Genomic DNA, 17,670 nt, shown 5'->3' with positions numbered 1-17,670 from the left:
AGTCTGCCACTATTTTTGATATTTCTTTGATTCTTACAGACAATGGCTCTTAATCAGTGTAGGTTTCATAGCTTTGTTATTGTGTTTTTCAACGGGCGCTAACGGTGTCTCGCAATTTCTAGTTACTGTATATTTTAAATGATTATTGTTGGCCGTTTTTCATCTCCTCTGCCCCATGGCTATACTAAATTACAATAATTACCATTTATTGTCTTTATGCTTCCTGTTTGTTTTTTTGTTTGTGTGTGTTTTTGTTCTTTTTTTTTTCATTATACACACAATTTTTTACATTTATTGTACCTGGCTTGCCTACCACAAATGTCAATTTGGAGTAATCCAATTGATGTATAACTTCTAGGGCTTTAGCCTCTTTTTTTTAGCATTTTTTAAAAATTTGACAAAGTTTTTTTTTTTTCTAAGCAGAAGTATATTTATTATTTATTTTAATTATTTATTTTTGGCAAATGTTAACGTTTTATTTGAAAGAAGAAGTAATAAATGTTACTTGAAATGAAATGAATTTATAAATACTATTAACTATTAAGAAAACAAATCAAATAGTTTATTCATATCAACGATATTGCAAAATTATTTTACAACTCTTTATAGAGTATGAAAAAAAATATTTACATGTATGTGTTATTATTAACTTCTTTAAATTGTATTAATCTATTAATCAATTTTTCCTGTTGTAATCTTTTGTGGTCATTTTTAGATTTTATTTTTCTTGTGTTTTATGCACACATTATGTTTGTGAACAAGCTCTATTACAAAAATGATTTTATTATTATTATTATATTATAACTTATATTATCAAGGTTCTATCTTTTATTTTTAAATGAATCCCAAAAGTTTGAGACGTGTCAGTCTGTAATAGTTTGATTCTTTCAAAGTTAAAATAAAATATATACTAAAAGGAAAATAATATGTGTTACTAAGTCACATATCCATGGTGATTGTGATGACAGGCCCCGACTCTATACTATACATGATATTACGATACTATCTGAATTCAATATTCAGCCAGTGTGCAAAAACTTCTGAATACTATTTAAGTCGATTATCAATGACTTAAACAATTTAGCATTCCTATAATGCTAATGCCTTTTTAATGTTTATATTATATAATGCTTTTATTTTTATAATTATAGCTGTTTTTAATGTTTTATATACACATTATTATACATGGATAAAAAGGTTAAAGAATACAGGAAAAAGGAAAGAAAAAGGGAGAATTACAATGGAAAAACAATTTAAACAGATTATAAAGATGCAATATTTAGAACAACAACAAATATTGCGGATTGAATTGTGTCTTGTTGTGAATGAATGATTTTTGGTCTTTATTTTGAATATTATATTGAGAAAGATATACAACAATGACAAAAAAAGGAGGATTATATTGGATAACAATGATCAAATAGATTATGAAGATTGTAGATTTATGACAACTACTGTATTACATATCACTGATTAACTTATATTAATCATGTCATTGAATGAATGGACAAAAGTGCTGGTTCAAGCCACAAAAGAGAAAAAAAGACAGTGCTAGAACCCTGGTGCAGGCTGGCTGAAGGCGCTTGACCTTTGACAAGATCGCCAAAATTTTAAGTTTTTAACTTTTTTTGCTTTATGTACACGTCAACTAACGATCAAATAACAGTTTTCTCTCATCACAACTTGTACAATGTAATTTTGAAAACTACAACCATTTTTCAATATACATACCCATCATACAACGTACATTTCTAGCCTAACAACATTTTCAAAACTTTCTTTTATTTAAAAGTCGAAGATAGCCAGGTCTCGGGTCCATTCTATTGTCGCCACAATCTTCATCAGTACTTCTACGAATGGATGATTAGGTGGGAACACGAACGCTAGTTGATCATACCCAGTACCGTTTTGATCGTACGATTAATCGGGAAACCATCTTACGACATGTATAAAAGAATGACAAAGTTGCATAGTGATTTTCTGTAGTTTGCAAAGCCCTTTTCATTAATTGGGTATGTGTGTTAATAGAGCATTGTCACACATTGCATACAAAAACAAGTCATGATATTATTTTATGCTCACAAAACTGAATTCAGAAGAACATCAAACATATATTTCTAAATAAAACTGAAACAAAATGAATTAGTAGTTTCTATAATTATTAAATAATATGGGATTTACACTACCCATCTGAATATACATATAGTAGGCCTGTTTAAAGCCCCCTTCCCTACGTTTTTTAGACCTAATTTAAGATCACAAACTATATTTAATGTAAAAATAATACTATATGGTCCTATTGCGATAACTTTTTTCGTCTTTAAACGGTTAAAAATGTGAAAAATAAGTCGATTCTAATAATTATAGCGGCCCGCTATAAATCCCAAAATTCATTGCGCGCGGATTGATATTTTTGTTTTTCACCTGTAATTCGCCCACTTTTCGATCGATCGTGAGGCCAAAACAAATGGAAGACTCCTAACTTTTCAGCGAAAATAAAACGTACATTTAAGACAAGGAATGACATGGTTTAATGTTTTTAAAGTGATATATATGTATTATTTTCCAAAAAACGTCCAAAATTGCAGGGAAGGGGTCTTTAAGTGAACAAATCCTTCAAATTGTGATAATATTCTGAAACTTTGCACAGTTATTCATTAGGGTGTCAAAAATATGAAATGGAAGGGTTGCACAAAATTTGGTCAGGGGAAAGCCGCCATTTTGAATTTCAAAATGGCGGACCCCAAATGTTCACTTTTCAGGTATATCTCTTCTAAAGAGGCACCTAGAGTTCTGATTTTAGGTGCAAATTATATGGTAGTGGGTTCACCAAACATATTGGTATAACTAACATTTTGATTGCATGGTGGCCATGTTGGATTTCAAAATGGCGGACCCCAAAATGTTCACTTTTCAGGTATATATCTCTTCTAAAGAGGCACCTAGAGTTCTGATTTTAGGTGCAAATTATATGGTAGTGGGGTCACCAAACATATTGGTATAACTAACATTTTGATTGCATGGTGGCCATGTTGGATTTCAAAATGGCGGACTTCAAATTTTCACTTTCCAGGTATATCTGCTGAAAAGGCACATAGAGTTCTGAATTTAGGTGCAAATTATATGGTAATGGGGTCACTAAACATATTGGTATTTAAATAAAATTTTGATTGCATGGCGGCCATGTTGGATTTCAAAATGGCGGACTTCAAATTTTCACTTTTCAGGTATATCTCTGCTAAAAAGCCACCTAGAGTTTGGATTTTAGGTGCAAATTATATGGTAATGGGGTCACCAAACATATTGGTATAATTAACATTTTGATTGTATGGTGGCCATTTTGGATTTCAAAATGGCGGACCCCAAATTTTCACTTTTCAGGTATATCTCTGCTAAAAAGGTACACAGAGTTCTAATTTTAGGTGCAAATTATATGGTAATGGGTCACCAAACATATTGGTATTTAACTAACATTTTGATTGCATGGCGGCCATTTTGAATTTCAAAATGGCGAACTCAAAATGTTTCAGTACGGTACATAAACTAATTTTAGGTACAAAGTATAATATGGTATTGAGGTCAACAAACATATTGGTATAACGTCTTTGATTGCATGGCGGCCATTTTGAATGTAGTTCAAACCTTACTGGCTTTACACTATTTGTTTATGCTTATAATTATATGCATTTAACACGGACACTTATTGTAGGTGACATTTTCCCTGGCAACCACACAGCTCTGTACATCGTAAATCACTCTTTCTGCATTTACAGCGTCCAAGATCACAGTCGGTGTGCCCACAGTGAATTAAAACCGTTGTGACATCTGAAAGTTCCAGCAATGAACTCCAAACTGGACTAAATTTGTTGCTGTCCTTCCTCCATCCCCAGTTCGCTGGGTCTCCTGTTCAACCCTGAAGGCATCTAGACAGTTGTACCACTTCCTGGCTTGTAGAGCAGACCGTTTCACATGTTCTCTTAATGCTGCAGATGTTGGGGGGATATTTTCAATAGTTTACCTTCTTTCCATTAAATGTTCTGCAGTACATAGTTACAACAAACTGTTCTAGATAATCTGTGTCTGTTTCACTAACATATCATACAATGACATCCTCTAGAAAACTGAAGTCATACATGGCATCTTTTTCCAAGTATCGTTAAATGTAGCTTTACCTTTTCCTTGAACAGATGAAGTTGTATCACAACCACTAAAGGAATGAAAGAACAAGTAAGCGGCTGATGCTTGTGGTCCAAGAAAAGAAACAATCTCGTGTATTGGGATGTACTTCAAGTGCTTCCCCACTCCAAACTCGATCCAAAGCTCGGGGATGCCAGGTATTCTGTGGAAATCTGACAATGCAATAACAACAACATCACTGTCTACAGTCTTGACAAGAATGCGCGGAACAATTTCAGCGGCATGTTTAACATGAACAAACATGCGTTCATCTGCCTCTTCTATGTTATATGGCATCAGCGGTTGTATATTTACAGACTGGTTTGTTACAGCTCTGTCTCCCAGAGACCCTACAAACATTCCGTGATTTGTGTCAGCCGCTTACTTGTTCTTTTATTCCTTTAGCGGTTGTGATACAACTTCATCTGTTCAAGGAAAAGGTAAAGCTACATTTAACGAGACTTGGAAAAAGATGCCATGACTCCAGTTTTCGAGAGGATGTCATTGTCTGTAGTGGATGTTAGTGTAACAGACACAGATTATCTATCTGTTGTAACAATGTACTGCAGAACATTTAATGGAAAGAAGGTAAATGATGCAAGACGATATCTTTTTACAACAAGGGGAAAGACTATTGAAAATATCCCCCCAACATCTGCGGCATTAAGAGAACATGTGAAACGGTCTGCTCTACAAGCCTTGAAGTGGTACAACTGTCTAGATGCCTTCAGGGTTGAACTAGACCCAGCGAACCAGGGATGGAGGAAGGACGGCAACAAATTTAGTCCAGTTTGGAGTTCATTGCTGGAACTTTCAGATGTCACAAAGGTTTTAATTTACTGTGGACACACCGACTGTGATCTTAGACGCTGTAAATGCAGAAAGAGTGATTTACGATGTACAGAGCTGTGTGGTTGCCAGGAAAAATGTGACCTACAATAAGTGTCCGTGTTAAATGCATGTAAATATAAGCATAAACAAATAGTGTAAAGCCAGTACGGTTTGATTTACATTAAAAATGGCCACTATGCAATCAAAGACGTTATACCAATATGTTTGTTGACCTCAATACCATATTATACTTTGTACCTAAAATTATAACTGTAGGTACCGTACTGAAACATTTTGAGTTCGCCATTTTGAAATTCAAAATGGCCGCCATGCAATCAAAATGTTAGATACCAATATGTTTGGTGACCCATTACCATATAATTTGCACATAAAATCAGAACTCTGTGTACCTTTTTAGCAGAGATATACCTGAAAAGTGAAAATTTGGGGTCCACCATTTTGAAATCAAAAATGGCCACCATACAATCAAAATGTTAGTTATACCAATATGTTTGGTGACCCCATTACCATTATAATTTGCGCCTAAAATCCGAACTCTAGGTGCCTTTTTAGCAGAGATATACCTGAAAAGTGAAAATTTGAAGTCCGCCATTTTGAAATCCAACATGGCCGCCATGCAATCAAAATGTCAGTTATACTGTACCAATATGTTTGGTGACCCCACTACCATATAATTTGCACCTAAAATCAGAACTCTAGGTGTCTTTTTAGCAGAGATATACCTGAAAAGTGAACATTTGAAGTCCGTCATTTTGAAATCCAACATGGCCGCCATGCAATCAAAATGTTAGTTATACCAATATGTTTGGTGACCCCACTACCATATAATTTGCACCTAAAATCAGAACTCTAGGTGCCTCTTCAGAAGAGATATACCTGAAAAGTGAACATTTGGGGTCCGCCATTTTGAAATCCAAAATGGCGGCTTTCCCCTCACCAAATTTTGTGCAACCCTTCCATTTCATGTTTTTGACACCCTAATGAATAACTGTGCAAAGTTTCAAAATGTTATCACAATTTGAAGGATTTGCCTAAAATATGCACCTTAACATGCCTAAATACACCTTAAAGACCCCTTCCCTGCAATTTTGGACGTTTTTTGGAAAATAATACATATATATCACTTTAAAAACATAAAACCATGTCATTCCTTGTCTTAAATGTACGTTTTATGGTAAATTATGATAAAAAGTGAGAAACAATGCACTACCTAAGTAGCTCGCGGAGATCGACCTCTCGTGGACGGTCTTAGGCCTAGCCTAGCTAGGCTTAGTTTTGTAGGCCTAGCTGGTAAACATCGGTAACGTACGAACATCGTACGCTAGCTATATACCTAGCCTGATGTTGTATAGTTGCTGCATTAATTGTCTTTCTATTTTTGCCAGACTCCGTTGATACAAATTGGGGAAAACCCAGTATTTTCGCTGAAAAGTTGGGAGTCTTCCATTTGTTTAGGCCTCACGATCGATCGAAAAGTGGGCGAATTACAGGTGAAAAACAAAAATATCAATCCGCGCGCAATGCATTTTGGGATTTATAGCGGGCCGCTATAATTATTAGATTCGACTTATTTTTCACATTTTTAACCGTTTAAAGACGAAAAAAGTTATCGCAATAGGACCATATAGTATTATTTTTACATTAAATATAGTTTGTGATTTTAAATTAGATCTAACAAACGTAGGGAAGGGGGCTTTAATCTGAATACCTTATCCAGCATGAATACAGTGTTTAAACAGCGAATAATACTATGCCTTTGTAGATTCATTCCATAACATAGTTTCATTCCATTAAAACTACAATAGTAACATTATCGTATAACCTATATAACCTACCACTTTTTTTAATAGAATAAACCGAATGCTATCATCTCTTTTTTAAACTATTTAATACACAAACATCTACCCATCTATGATAGTGCAGCCTATCAATCACAGCTAAAGACACCCTTGTACACCTTTTTGTGCCTTATTATCCAATGCCTTCCAACACAAGGCACAAGACACAAGAAACCACCTATATTATTCTACTTGAGTTCGCTAGATCATCATATAAAAGTGCATTATGATGGGATCAGATTTTATTTTGTCCTTTATTAATAATTATAATATTGACAACCATTCTGATGTGTGTTCATGGTTGTGCAGAGCCATGATAAATACAATTGTCACAGCTTGAATAAGGTGACAGGGAGAAAATTAAATGAAAACCTTTCTCAATAACATTTCTCTGCTCAAATGCTGAATTGTAATGAGTTTTTAATATTAAATGTGTCCATATAATTTATTGTTTGTCAAGTAGGTCTTTTACCACACTGATGTTTAATGTGAAATGGTTAAATGTATTCAGAGTGAGATCTGACAATGTAAATTATCTTAATTAAAATCATTTACATTAAAAATTTTCAATTGTATTTATATTTTTGTGCTGTTCTTAAAATAAAATTGCAGTCTACCAAATTATGGAGCTACAGTATAATATAATAATAATAATAACTTTATTGAACAGACGCTTTTAGAACAGCGGCACACGTTTTATGACGGTGCGTTCATAAGTTTAAAGAAAAAAAGAAAAGGAAATGAATTATACAAAGTGAAAAAGTACAACACTTAACTTTTGATGGAGTATAGGCCTACTGTATATAAGTATATTTATTCATTATTATTATTATTTATGTTCTTGTTAATACTGTATTATTATGAACGTTAATTGTAATTTATTTACAGTGGTACTATTTTTATTATTATTTATGTTTTCCTAATTATTTTTATACTTTAGTCTTATTTTTAGTATTTTATTAACATTTTTATCTTAGAAAAATCATGATTTATGTTTTGAGAGTTAAAATGAATATAAATTTTTAAGAAGAAACCTCCATGTAGGCCATAAGCAGTAGCTCAAAAGATGCCTAGAACATGGATTTCGTTCCCACCTCTTGGATCTACATTTTGAAAGTTGATATTGTGAAATGAATATGTTACCCATACTATATCAAAAGTTCTCCATGAAATACCTGTACACTTTTGAGCAATGGCCTCTCGAAGGTACCCCACTACTGCAAAAAAGGCACTTTTTGAGGTCTGGAGGTACTTTTATGGGCCAATATCTTTAAAAGTAAATGTCCAAATGCAATTGTCTTTTCTCTGTGAGTAGTCCAGTATATTGTGAACACTTATCCAAAATTTTAAATTTCAAAAATAAGTATTTCGTATGTGAGGAAAACTGAAAAATTTCAATTATTTAGTTGTAATTGCACTTTTTCGGATTTTTGAGACACAGTATCTTTTTAACTACTTTACCCAACATAATTCTATTTTTTCTATGGGTTCTTGAGACAGTTAGCAATCATTATGTGTAATAATAATCTTGTAAGAATGAATTTTTTTTAATATAATGGGGTGGAAAAACTGTGATTTCTTCCAATTATATAGCAAATTTTTAGTTTTTAGGCAGTTTGAGTACTGATAACTTGGGTTCCACACGTCTTCATATTTATAAGTATGGTAGATGTGTTAGTCAGTAACACTCTCCTGTCATTTCTGATAGAAAAAAATAAATTTCAAATGAGTTATTGCAACTGAAAAATTATATTTTCCTCATTTTTTACCGTTACTTTAATGACAAACCCCCCCCCCCCCCCCCCAAAAAAGCAATGTTGCCATTTTTAAGTTGGATTTCCATTAGTATATATACAGGTATCACCCAACATTGTAATTAATTGTAATTTAAGGGTAATTATAAAGCATTACATCACTACAGTAGACTCTGAGAGAGTATAATTATGTTAAAAAGGATATCATTGGGTTGTGTGAGTTTTACAAAATAATGAATGGTATCTAAATCAAAAACAAGAAAATGAAATATATATACATCAAAATAATTATTCTAAAATAATTAGTTTTATTGCAATACTATTTCAAATCTGAAAAAGAACATCCAAAAAGATGGTGAAAGTACAGTATTACATCTATAAAAATCATTATTATTTAAAAAAAAAAAAAACACTCAGATGATTATTTTGACGACATCAACTATATGTACACATTTAAAAGTATACTGTCATGCATTTAGTATATAAATACTGTACAGAAAGAAGTATTATTTAGTGATTGTAAAGTTATAATCCGTCCCTTCTTGCCCAACTAAATAACAAATTACAGGTTATAGTAATGAAGAATTATTTTTGAAACATCATACAAAAAAATATATAACTATGTACAGTAATGTAATTTAAAAGTTTGCATGTGAATATAGTAATCATAATATAAATAATTATAGTCATGAAGAATAAATGTTAAACATTAAACAAAATTAACAAATTATTATTGTAATTCAACAACAATATGCACCAAATGTTTCAATGAAATATATCATGAAACGCTTCTGTATTTAAATGTATGTTTACCAAATACGGTATTGAACCTATTGGTTTCAAAATGCACCAAGTTTAAAAGTCTTGCAAGTCGTGAAGAATGAATTTTAAACGTTAAATAAAATTCAAAAAATATAATTGTAATTCAATAACTACTGTATTATGCACTATAATGTTTCAATGATTATAGCTATACCATGAAATTAAGTTCACATTTTGATGTACAAAATAGCAATATTTAAAATAAAATTAAATAGCAATTCTACAACATGAATTAATTGATGTACTTCTAAAATTCAAACTCATCTAGTTCAAAGTCATCTACATCATTTTCTAGGTCATCAAAAGAATCAGCTGTTGGCTCCTCTTGCTCCTTGACATCAGATCCTGAATTTTCACACCCTGTACATTTACACAAATCTGTGCAAGGTAAATCTTGCTTCTTGCAAGAGCATCTTCCCTGTATGCATTTACCAACTTTGCAACTACAACTGACACATTGTACTAGGCTGTCTGGTGCACTGGGCTGTGTCATCCACACAATGCTGATGACTCCTTCACTAACATTCCAACCATGGTCCTTAGGAAGGGGTGCAAATATATTTGAATTCAATGCACTTTTGTGTATGGCAGCTTGGTAATTGCTTCGTTTAATATGCTGTATTAAGGCATTCTTGCAGGGGGGCAAGCTTTGTTCTGATGTTGATGATGCACAAAAAGACCTGTACCTTACGTCATCTATGTTCTTGCCAGGTTGACCATATAGATGACATGTAAACTCTTCAAGTTCAAGTTGTGTATTTTCATCAATTTGAAAGTTGTCTCCAACCTTTGAAAACATTTTTTGGAACCGGGGATGTTGTTCAACAATTTGAAGTGCTCTTTTTTTCCCTTTTCCGTAGAAGGCGCTTGTTGAATCGCATCCGGTGAATGTGTGAAGTCCAATTAAGGACTTGCACAGTGGCAACCCAAGCTGTTCTGACATTTTCTTCAAATCAATAATTCTCCGTTTATTTCTTATCCCCGTCCAGAAATATAAATTGGATGTGATATCTTGCTGGTGATAAATACCCAGGATAGCAACATCAGTGTCTGGGCTCTTGATTACTACAGAAGGATGGTGTGTACTGGCATGACTGGCATGAAGCAAAAGCCTTGTGTCTGCTTCTTCATGATCACTCTCTAATATGTGAATTTCTTTGGATCTGCACACTCCATCCTTCCAAGAGAGCTCATGGCATAACTTGTCATGTGTCACTAATATTTTCATTGGTGTCATCTTTTGTGCTTTCCTCCAGGACTGAAATAAAAACTCTACCAGTTCTTCCTTGTTCTTCCCATGACTTAAAAATTTCTTAAATTGCCTTGGTGTCTTTTGTTCTGGACCATAAATTTTGATTACTTCTGACCCACTTCCTGCTCTTCTTGATCTTTCTAAATCTTTGATGCTAGCTTCAGGGTATGTGTCACAAACAAAGTCTACTCTGGAAAAGCCATTTGTAATACCTGTGTTGATTATTTGCGACAATATAGAATCTGCATATTCACCAAATGTTTCTGGAACATCACGCATTGCTTGAAGATGGGCCATTCCATCAACTATTAAGGCTGCTCCAGGTGATTCCTTAATTATCACATCTTCACATTTCTCTTCTAACGCTCTCAGTAAAGCTGACTTGTCGGTCTTTGCTAACGTTCCTTTAGCATTTGACAATGGAAAAGAAACATCACCAAGTGAGTATTTGAACACTTCTGGTAGTTTAATGTTTCTTTTCTGCCCAACCACAAGGAGACGTGAGAAGAAAACTTTACTGGTCTTCAATAGCATTTCTTTGCCAACTTTCTTTGTGCTTGTAGTGTTGTGAAGGAAAGTTTTGAGTTTCTGTTGCTTAATCACTGAAAAGAAGTCTTCACTTTTTTCTATAAGACGGGCTCTTACAAACTTGGCAGCAGCCTCTTCACCGATTTTCTTGGCATTTAGGAGGTCATCTTTTACAGCATCATTGGCAACAACTCCAGAGCTAAGCGAAAGAAGACTTGCAGAACCAGTTTCAAAAGGATTTATCATGCTCTTTACTGTTGAGATCACTGACACAATTGCATTTTCTAATCTGCTGATACGAGGTCGGTCAAATTCTTTTGAAACTCGTTCTCTCCTGTTATAACCGCACATGTTTTCACATAACCTTGCTACAGCTGATCGTTCAGGCTGAGCCAATATCCATCTCTGAACAGCACCACGATGTAGAGTTACACCTTTGATTCCTCCTGGGGTCTTACAATCTCTATTCAGTGTTTCTTCAATGGCCTGGTCACATGCAATTGATGAAAATGCACGGGATGACCTTTGAACTGTCCATGCACCACACTGACTTAATTCTTGGTATACCATTGGATGTGTTGTTGGTAGATTTACCATCTCCATCCAGTAAGCAGGCAAATATCTGGCATAATTTGTACGGTCATATGCAAAGTACCAGGGCATCATAAGACGAATAACTGCAATATGCAGATTCCAATCAGATTCCCGGGTAGTTCGTACGAAGGTAAGGAGGAGTGAAGCCATCTCAATAAATGTACACCACAAATCAAATGTAGGATCTTCTGCTCTTCTTCTTTTGATAAATTCATTGTATTTGATTAGAAGGTCATCAAACTTTGGTGAATTTGTGGGGTCATCTCCCAAACGGCAGTGGATAACATCCTCAAAGGACTTGAAATCTTCATCACTCATTGTATCTAGGAAGCATCCAAACCTCAGCCTCTGGAAAGCTTCAAACATAACTTTTATAGTATGGATACTTCGGTTGTAGTGATGACCATTTAGAACACCGTTGATGGATCCCTGGGCAACAACTCTGGACTCAATGGCTATATCTCTCAATCCCGCCTCGCCAAATCGCTTTCCAATTATAGACATGAATGACACAGCTGTGTGAAATTCGCCCAATCTAACAACCAACCTCTCTCGGTAACTTTCGTTTGCCCAGCGAATTTCTTGTATTTTAGCATAAATTGCCTGATCAAAAACAAGAACAATTTGAGGTAAATGGAATAGATCTGCCATCTGTAGACTTCGAAGTATTACTTCTTTGACAGTACCCATCTCAGTAGGTGAAGACTCAATGACTGGCAAGTAAAACAGGGCAGATTTCTGTAAAGGCTCATTTACTGCTTGTTCAATATTGTAACCTGTCCATCCTGGTTGATCGGGGTTGTTAAGTCTTGCAAGTATGTATTGAAAGTCGGTCTTTAAAGGTCGTATAATATATGGTTCCCATTTATCAGTTTCAATTACACTCAAGTCGGTATCCATCTGTGGCCCTTGTCGTTGCACATGATGGTAGTCTCTCATGAAAGGTGCATTGGGTTTTAGAGTACGGACATCTTTCTTTATTACTGGTCTGGTCTGCATAATGTGGAAGAACTCCTCTTTTTGAACCATTATTCCATTAGTATGGTGGGTTGTTCCACTTCCTGATTGAGTTTCCTCTTGGAAATCTATATTGTCCCAAATCAGAGTAATAAGTTTTCCTGGGGCAAACCCTTTGGGTATCTGATTGTTCGTTGTTAAACGCAAAAGAGCTAAACTAGTTTCATATCTCCGAACAGTTTCAGCAGATGCGCAATGACCATAATGATGTAAAAGGTTTAATAAGTGTGACGAGCCAGTAAGGTGCCTTATAGTCAAACCTGGATTTGAAAAATAAAATGAAAGTAGACTGTAAAATAACATTTAAACTATTTTAAAAAATGTGTAAAACTAATATAAAAAACATTTTAGTGCATCTTAAATGTCATCAGATACTAGAACTCAAATGTATATGAATAACCAGCATTTATAATGGTTATACTTAGTTATAGTATAAATATATAAAACACACCCTTGTGGCATATGTTTCTAGGTTGTATCCCAACATAAACAAAATACTAACTCAGTGCCAATGACTTTGGTGTCTGTCTTTTTCCTCTTGAGGCAAGATAAATTATGTCTTGACTGATGGGAACAATTTTGTTTCGAGTTTCTTCATCAACATCTACATATGATGATACACTAGGTTCTTCAGTTGCACCAACACAAACAGCAAGTAGGTTGAATAGCTGGTACGGGATGAATTTTTCAATATTTTCCTTCTGTAAATCATCTGCAGTTGGTGGCCATTTTGCTTTCATAGTTGGCGCATCTTTGATAGCATTTTTTACAAGAACACCTATAATTTGAAAATAACCAGTATTGAATTGAATGAATTATTTCAGAACTTCAAGGCTTTAATTCAAACAGAAACACAATCAAACTTTCTTCTGTCACTATTAATTGCTTACAGTCCTTAAAAAATAGCCAACAATCAAATTATAACATAAGAACCCTATATTTAATTTTTAAATACAGTATGTGAACATTTACAGACAGGATTGTTGTATAAAAATAATAATTGAAAACTGACCTGCCATATGCAGAGTTCTCCCAATATTTGGGTCAATATGAACTTCAGATGAGCTGACAGATTCTTTTGGCATCTCACTTTCCATTCCAGAGGATGTTGAAGTACTTTCAGAAAAAGACAACGATTCAGCAACATTTCCTGCAGATACCTCTGAACAGTAAACTATTTCACATTCATTTAACCTGCCAGGTCTATGGAACACAAGCTGTGGGAAATCCTTCTGAAGCTGTTTCTTCAATTTATCTTTTCTATTTATAAAAAAATTGAAATTGTATATTTATTTTTTGGGCTGTGAAACACAAACTGTAGGAAATATTTTGCAACAGTGTATTTAATGCATTACATTACCAAGTGATTTTTTAAAAATATATTTGTTAATACATTTTTAATGAATGTTTGGTTACTAATGTTACAGTAATTAGTATTTAATAAAGAATTGCAAAATCAGCCATGTGTTTGTACTAACCTTATATCAATTGGATCAATGCCATCAACTTCTTTGATTGCTCTGATAACACATTGCGTCAATTTAGACATTCGTAATATTTCTTGGTTAGCAAACAGCTTTTGCTTAACAACAGTTTCACAAAATGCGTGATATCCCTTGTGAATTTCAAGTTTCTTTTGTAATTTTCTATATATGAATATAAATTAATGAAAATGAATCTATTTAAAGAAAATAATTAAATTACATCAAACAATTTAACAAAAAAACAACTATATTCAGTAAACATTTCACGGTAAAGTTCAAATAAAACTTACAATTCTCCAGAAGATAAATTGATCTTTCTTAAAGCCGTTTTTGTGTACTTTTGGTAGCATTCTCTATGGTACCTAACCTCAATCGCTACACAGTCTTTATCTCGAATATGCACAAGAATGTTCTCATCTTCATTGTATATTGCTGCTTTACGAAGGTTACCTATTCAAAACAAGTTTGCACATAAATTGATTTGGAAAAAACCATCTACCTGTAAATGGCATTAATGTTGATAAAACAAATGAACTAACATCCATTCACAACCTAAACATTTATTAACATTCATGATTTACAAGGCACTTTTTTTAGCATGGACAAGAGACCCACTTAGAGACTGCTATTTTTATTACCTGTCCTTGGCTTGGCTTGGGCTTGGGTTACAGCCAGATGTTTAAGTACTTACACTTACCAGGGAGATGTAAAATAAATTATTTTACATCTCCCTGCACTTACCAAGTATAGTGTTATTAATTAGTAACCATAAGCATACAAAAAGTTATTTATACTGCTGGCTGGTAAAACAAATAGTAATATAGGATTTCATAGGAATTTAATTATACACTGTATACTTTTGATAAATTATAGGCCTTATACTGTACATATAGTACTAATAGTAAGAATATGTGATTCACATATAAATGAAGCTAGGCGACCTTGCATGTATAAACCAAGGCCTGCTATTACTTCTAAGCAAGGTGTCTGGATATAATTACCAATGAACAGGCCCACCCAAGTTTCGTTAAGTATGATGAGTAAATATTGATTCACTAGGGCTAGCCCTAATTAATAACCTAGGTAGGCCTACTCCTAGGAACTAGGCCTAGCCAATATATATATAAATATATTTAAAATATTCTCACCTGCGTCTTCAGTTTCAGCCTTACATAGCTTGTCTCTAACCTTCGTTCTGCTACGTTTATCGATAACAAACCTGGTCACTTTATCACAAATTATACACTTTGCAGGCAATATAGGACTCGAACGGACAGCAGGGCCATGCCCACAACGTGATCGACGTCGTTTGTGAGTAGGCTTACTCGTGTCTACTGTCTCAGTTTCAGGCTGTTTTGATGATTTAGCTCGCCTTTTAGCAGCAGAAATCCTTTTATTATCAGTGTACCGACGATAACATGTCGAATGGAAGCCTAACTCGGGGTGGCCTTGACAAACTTCATCGAATGATAAATCTAACAAGTTTCGGATTGAACGGGCCATATCACCTTCTCTAACTGTCAAATCAATCCATTCTTTTGAACAGGAAACTATCTTATGCCAACGCAATTCTGTAATTGGCTGCGATTCTTCATTTACTACATTAATTTGGTGACAAAAACATGTTGTTCTTTTATCCTCATCTTCTACCACGTCCATCGACTCCATGATTGTTGTTGCCAATGTGATTGTTTTGGTCATTTTGGGGTTTCCCCGAACTATGACCCAAAAGGTGATTGGTTAATAACGCTCACGTGGTACAATTATTTGGCTGACGCGGATATATTTCATATCAACGTTCGCCACGACCATATTACTCTTATCGGCGTATATTAAAATATAGTACCGTAATTAATCGATAATTGCTCAAAGTTGTCTAAATCGATTATGGAGAACTTTTGATATGTTGTTAAACATAAAATTATGAATTGAAATATGTTAAGAAAATGTAGATCCCTGACATCGGAACGAGATGAAACGTTAGAATTTACTGCTTATGGCCTAATGTAACAGTTAAGTGTTGTTTACAGTGATAAAATAATTAATAATATGAAAGGCCTAAAATAAACCAAACTTAGCATTTGTAAAAATTAAAGCCCCCTTCCCTACGTTTTTTAGATCTAATTTAAGATCACAAACTATATTTAATGTAAAAATAATACTATATGGTCCTATTGCGATAACTTTTTTCGTCTTTAAACGGTTAAAAATGTGAAAAATAAGTCTATTCTAATAATTATAGCGGCCCGCTATAAATCCCAAAATGCATTGCGCGCGGATTGATATTTTTGTTTTTCACCTGTAATTCGCCCACTTTTCGATCGATCGTGAGGCCAAAACAAATGGAAGACTCCTAACTTTTCAGCGAAAATACCGAAAAATAGAAAGACAATTAATGCAGCAACTATACAACATCAGGCTAGGTATATAGCTAGCGTACGATGTTCGTACGTTACCGATGTTTACCAGCTAGGCCTACAAAACTAAGCCTAGCTAGGCTAGGCCTAAGACCGTCCACGAGAGGTCGATCGCCGCGAGCTACTTAGGTAGTGCATTGTTTCTCACTTTTTATCATAATTTACCATAAAACGTACATTTAAGACAAGGAATGACATGGTTTAATGTTTTTAAAGTGATATATATGTATTATTTTCCAAAAAAACGTCCAAAATTGCAGGGAAGGGGTCTTTAACAAATTAAAGTATGAAGTTAAACATAAGAAAATAAACATTTAAAATCAACGAATACAGTAAACACAAATAGTAATTTTAAAAAGATTTACAGAGATGTACACCAGTCTTTCTCTGTAACATTAAATACAATAATAGGGAAAATTAATAAACAAAATTATAAAGCAACAATGCAAATTAGCTATTTTTTAACTCGGATCTTTTTTTCCAGGCAACTTTAAGAAAATTCTTACAGTATTTGTCAAATGCTGTCAAGACAGCTTTACTAGGATCCAAGTTAATATCCCCCCCTAAAACTATAGTAGTTTTTCCATTAACATCAGCATTTATAAAATGTTCCCATGTTGCAGACTCATCCAAATTTTCAAGGTCATTATTTAGCTTCACTAATTGGATCTCCCTTATAGCATTAAAAGCTTGGCAATTAAATAAAAAGTGTTGTACATTTTCTATTTCACCACTCTGACATAAAGTGCAGTGGCCAGATATTTCTTTAGACCATTTACAGGTTCGTCCATCTAGAGGTAAAGTGTTGGATCTTAATTTAAATTTTAAGCTTGCACCTGTGAAATTGGTTTTATCAAGAAGATAACTCTCAAGGCTAGGACTTTCTTTTAGTTTGGAGTAATCTTCAAGGGATGACTTTTGGTTTATATTATTTAA

The sequence above is a fragment of the Antedon bifida genome, chromosome 2 (genome assembly GCF_963402885.1).
Source record: "Antedon bifida chromosome 2, ecAntBifi1.1, whole genome shotgun sequence".
NCBI lineage: Eukaryota > Metazoa > Echinodermata > Crinoidea > Comatulida > Antedonidae > Antedon > Antedon bifida.
This window is presented reverse-complemented; position numbering follows the sequence as displayed.